This window comes from Platalea leucorodia (genome assembly GCF_965183815.1).
Source record: "Platalea leucorodia genome assembly, chromosome: 4".
Classification (NCBI taxonomy): Eukaryota; Metazoa; Chordata; class Aves; order Pelecaniformes; family Threskiornithidae; genus Platalea; species Platalea leucorodia.
In genome coordinates, this window is record NC_138826.1 from 80,916,908 (window position 1) to 80,923,061 (window position 6,154).

Consider the following 6,154-nt stretch of genomic DNA (forward strand, 5'->3'; position numbering starts at 1 on the left):
CATTTAGTGCTGCAAGAACTGTCACTGCTTATCCTTGGATGTAGGCAGTAGAAGCAGCTTTTTTCAGAGCATGGGAGTAGGTTTTAGTACATCATGCAAATTTAGCATATGTCTTTTGAAAGAAAAAATTGCTATATTGAAAAAGTTTCATTAAAGATATTTAGAACCCTGTATTATATTTATATCAAGAAAGTATTTTTGTCATATTTTTAAATAAGGAAAATTATTTTCTTTGTGTCTCTTCTCTCCAACTTCTAAACCCCTCCAGTAATAGGAAGTTTCTTTGGTGTACCTGGTGTGTTTCCAATGTGCCTTTCGTAATGGATGCAGTTTGAGCTAGGGCTCCTGGAGGTGCACTCAGATCAGTTTTAGGTTTTGCGATAAATCCTCTACACAAATTATTGGTGACCCAGGCATGGCAGCTTGGGACAAAGAGGTTCATCTAAACTGCTCTCTTTGACTTAGATGCCACAATAGTCACAGCTGCTACTAAGTCAGGCACTTACACCAAAGAATATAACCACAAAATACTATTGCAGCACACTGCAAAAAACTGTTATGAAAAGTGATTATATTATATGTTTCATAAGATGATTAACAAAAAAAAAGTAAAAGAGGGTATTAGATAGATCATTTAACCCTGTCTGTCGTTTCCATGATTACTGTTCAAATCTGTAGGAGCTGAGAATTTAGTTCATGTCCCTTAACACATTTTAATCAAAATTGCAGAGTGAAGAAAAAGGATCTGCTAGGGAGCTGGAGAAAAGACACAAGGAGAGGAGCAATTGTCATGATACATGCAATCATTAACAGAAGAGCGGCTCTACTAGATCGCACTAAATGCCTTGCTGGCATCATGTCCTGTCTCTGATAGTAGGCACTAGCAGATGTTTAGGGAAGAGTATCAAAGCAAGGCAAATATGAGGTAGTCTTTTACTCCCAGCATCAGGAAATCAGCAATTCAAGGATTTTCAGAGCTGAAAGCTTATTTGCACCATTATATTTAATAGTCCCTGCAACAGACAGAAGGATGTTCTTTCATATACCTTGATGCTCACTTAATTTGCTTCAGCCTCTTTATTGCAGAGTCTTCAAGTACCTAACTGACAAACATTCACACCATTACAGAAAGAGTGGGAACACATAAAGGAGGAGAGTGTTATAAATGGAGAAAATGGTAAATTCAGTCACAGGACATCATCTCAGTACCTAAAGAAAGCAAGGAGAGAAAGATTTGGGGCTGGATGAAGAATGTGCTGACAGGGACAGTCATGCACAGACAAAGAATTTGACTCCACATCTGAGGAGTTGCTCCCTGCCTTGAGATATATGCTTAGGAGTACTCAGGGCTTGTAAAATATAAAAAATAGTTCTGTATCTGCAATATTGAATAAAAATCTGCTTACAGGGGGACAAGCTGCCTGTTTTGTTTACTGCTGTATTAAAACATAGGAAAATCCTTAAATGGAAGTCCTCTACAGAGATCACAGGAGCTGAGGTGATGCTACATCTGGACCCAATCTGCAAGTCAAAAGTAACCTGTGAGGTTTATTGTACTTAGGGCTATGCCAGTAGCTAGTGAGCTGTAGGGGAAGGAAGGAAAAAGAAAAAAAGGACTGGGAAACATCTGGACTGAGGCGATAAAGACCCAAGAATCCAGTGATTTTTGTGACCTCTATTGGCCATATGGTCCATGGTTTTGCCTAATCTCTTTTTTGACTCATACTTTTGTTCTCTCTGACATTTGCAGTCAGAAGGCAGTTCTGTCATTTACTTGTAATATATTTTTTGTGTTTAACTTTGCTGTCTGATTATTTCTTTCAGCGGGCCTTTGTACTTTTACTGTGAGAAATAACTGTTTCCTATTTATTTTCTCCATGATATAGATTATTACAGTCCTCTTTTCTAATAATCAGATATTCACCTTTCTTCAGTTTCAAGAGTCTTATCTCTCTACTTAATTTCTCCTCATATATTAACCTATTCTGTATATTAAAACTCTCTTGCTGCCATTTGCTGCCCTCCCCCTCCATCCTTTTTCAGATGGGGTACTTGGGGTATTCAAAATGTAGGTTCAGAATGAATGTTTACAGTGGCATACTGAGCTTTTCCACATCATTCTGTATTCCTTTCTCATTAATCGTTAACTCTCTTTTTTTGTTTGGTTGGTTTTGGTTTTACCAGTATAGAACATTGATCTAAGGCTTTGAGTGAACTGCCCCAAATAAATTATGTTTCTGAGATATGGCAGTTCATTCAAAGGTTTGTTTAGATTTTCTTCTCAGTATATTACTCTGCACTCATCAACATGACCTTCACCTGCCAGTTTATCATCAGCCACCAGTCATCTGAATCCCTTTTGCATATCATCTCAAGTGAATAAGTTGAGCAGCACAAATCCACAGCCTCTCTGAAGATGGATCACCCAGTTTCCTGCCTTTTAACCAGTTAGTTATAATCCCAGCACTGACCTTTCCCTCTTACTCTATTGGACCATTTACTCTAGTGTCTTGTATTCATATACCTAGTTGCACTTAAAGCAGACATAAATATTTATGATGGTTTAAAATTAGGGAGCCAAGGTATCAGAAGCAGCCTATGCACAGTAATCTAGAGCAAGGAATGGGCAATTTATCCTGTTCCTAAGGCAGCTTTTGCTGCCTCCATTGAGCTGCTCGTTGCTGCAGCCAGAATGAAGTTACACAATGTGGCTCAGCCAATCCAGCTGCTCGGGGCTGCTCAGACACGACGTCTTCCTCCCACATCTCTGTGCCCACACTCTTGGCCACATGGTCCTGTTTCTGTCCTCACATGCCAGTCCTGCCAATTTTCTGACACCTCAATAAGCCAATTTAACTAGTCACCGCAACAAAAAGCTGCTTATTCACTTTCCTGTGTCAAGTCAGGTTCCCATCCATTTGAAAAGTTGAATGGTATGACCACAAGCCTGTTGACAACCAGACCTGTCACAAGGAAAGGATCTGGAATCTGTGGCCAGTGGGAGAGGAATGAGACCTCCCCACTTTTAAGGACAGCAAGCCATTAGATTAGATGAAGTTATTTCATGTAAACCCACTCTTAGAATAGGTTTCATTGAGCTGCCAAGCTGCCCTACCACACAGCCAAAGGAGGAGTTCTTGCTCCCTCCCCCTATTTCCAAGTCCTCCTTTCACTTTGCTTCCTCTCTTTCGTTCTCTTAGTCCTGCTTATAGTTCAACTCCTCCCTTGCATCAGCTCTGGAAATCACACTGTCTGACTGATCTTGTCTGGTCCTGAGGTCAGCCAACTCACCAATCAGTCCAAAACAGAAGGAACAAACTTTTGTTGCTGGTTTGGAATTTGAATGAGTTACATCAGCTTACCAGGAGATCAGATGAGATCCCAGAGACTGTGTAAGACAGACACTGGAACCAAGTGGTGGGTAAGAGAGGTAAGAAAGGGAAGGAGAGAGCAATAGCACACCCGCTCCTTGTTGCATGTAGGAAGTTCATTTGAAACTATACCCATAGACTGATACAGTTAAAGCTGGGGTTTAAAGCTGGGTTAAAGCTGGGGTTTAAAGCATTGCTATGTTGCAGTATTTTTGCCAAAGAAATATTTACAACGCTCAGTATGAGCTGCTTTGGAAGATGGCAAATTAAACATTTCAGTTTATTAACCTTAAGCTTTCTGATCAAGCACCCAAGATTTGCATCCAGATTTCAGTAAGCTTACCCAGGTGGCAAGTGATACTCTAGTGTTTACAATTCCCTTCTCCTTTAAATATTAGAGTGAATTGTTGACACGTCTTTCTGATGATCTCAAGCTCAGTACATACATATTTTATGGAGTGTTTTCAAAAAATGAATCCTGCAAACTGAACTATCTGCTATTCATTCATTACTTCTCCTAGGGGGAAGATACTATGTCAGAGAACAATTTGGCTGATCTTAACAGCTCACGGGTGAAAAATGGGATGTTACCAGCTATTTGCCTTTTAGATTTTTGCATGAAGAAAGCATGACTAGAAGGTGATCATGCTCAAGACTTGCGAGGTGGTTGCTTTTCACGTGCACGTGGCATGCTGGGAAGTGCCAGGGCCCTGGTCTGGAATGTTGGCCCAATATTCCTGGAAGATCAGAGCTGGAGTTTAAAGAAAACTAAAGACATGTACATACAAATACAAATAGTTTGAGGCACTTTGGAAGTTTGAGGGCAAGCTAACTGAACTGTTGTGTCAACACTGCCTATGAAATTAACCTGTCCCTCTGAAATGTTTTGCTCCTATTTCTACTCTATTCAGAGACCAGTTTATGTGCTGAGGAACGGAAATTCATGTCCCTTCTGTTACTAAGAGAAATATGCATGTATTTTTATGTATTTTTATGTTTTTGTGTATGTATTTGTATAAACTCAGTAAGTCTTTTTGCCCCCTATGATACTTTCATTTGGGCTCTACAGATGAATTGAATACTGAGTGAAACAGCATGTGTTCACTGCTTTATGGTATACTAAATGGCCTTTTGTCTGGCTTTTAGTAAAGAGCAATGTTCCTCGTTCTTAGGATTCTCTCTTTTATTACTTCATAAGACTTTATCATACACCCACTTACTTTCTTCCTGCTTTTGGTTAGCCTAATTGTGAAAGTGCACAGACTGAAAGCCTTCTCTTCTCCCTCAGCTGTGGGGAAAATGTCTGCTTATTATGCTGGAGTCTTTCCTACAATTCTTTGCATAGCTACATGAATGTAACAAACATTTTGATCTACTTGCATAGAGGGACCTAGTTCCCACATTACATATCTTTGGTTGAAGATTATTTTGCATTTGCTAGTATATACATGGTATTTTAATATTTGAATAAATTCAAATTGTGAGATGACTATTCAGAAGTAATAAAACCAGCTACAAATATCATCAAGTTCCCGTTTATTTTCATAATGAAGAGAAAAGTGAATATTATTCTGTAGATAAAGCTATTTCATTTTACCTCTGCCAATAAAAATAATTATTTGAATATTAATTATTCTCTAGGAAATTCTACACTGATTTGATTTTTATGCCAAATACGCCTTGAACATCTCTTAGGGACTGAAAAATTTTCCCGGTCCTTTAGCTATAAGAAAATACCCTCTTCGTGGCATATACAATCTGATTCAAAGCAAAAGGAAAGTCTTCTACGGATTTAATGTGTTTGGGCTTATGTTTGTAATGCCAAAATCAGACTACGTAAAATCTACCGTGGCAGCAGGATAAGAAATCTGAAAATTGTTTTGCTTCAGCTTCCCTATTTTTGTGTTATTTGGATGATTACCCAAATAAGGCTTTTAAGAGGCTCTGGTCCCTCTCTTTGTAGTTACAGCTCAGAGAATTTGGAGGCGTGGGACTGAACTGAAAATATGTGGGGTATTCCCAGAGCTGCCAGTAATAGGTAACCCATGTAATGGGCCATTGCTTTGTTTTTTTCAGGCTGCTGTGACTATCTTGACTAAGGGAGGAAAGGGGAATTTTAGAAAAAGAGAAAGCCTTTTTTCAGATAAGCCCTTATTCTGGTAGGTTCCTATTTAATCATCCCCGCTGGTTAATAAAACAATTCCCTATTGTGCTGCACCTCTGGGCAGCCACATAAAGAATTTGCCTTGTAATATGTGAAAAACAAGGGGGAAAAAAAGAAAAAAAAGGAGTGATTTACATCTAATATATACCTGTTAAATTAACTGCAGAAAGCAGAGGGCTAGCGTGGGCTAGGGCTGTGCTGGGGACTTCCCACCTGCTATCCAGGCCTGGGACCTTCACCCACCAGCATCAGGCTTTGGGGTGCAATCAGTCCACTTTTCCTTGCTCTGGAGGAGGGGTGAGGGAAAAAAAAAAAAAAAAAAAAAGTTTTTCTCCTTTTGAAGCTTTAAAAAGTTTTCCCTTCTGAAGCTTTACTCCCGATCTCTCGTTCCCAGGGGACTGCAGCGAACAGGAACTGTAGTGTGCGTTCATTTCCCTTCTGGCGAAGCCAGCTTAAAATAATAACAAAAAGGTCCTGCGACATCGCAGTACGAACTGAGCCTTTCGTGTTCCTGCCTCACTTGTTCTCTGCTAGGCCACGCTTAAGAGGTTTTCCGAGGTGCTATTAGTCTGCGAAGGCTTTCATGCAAATAGCTCGTTCATTTAAAAATCCAGGGAGA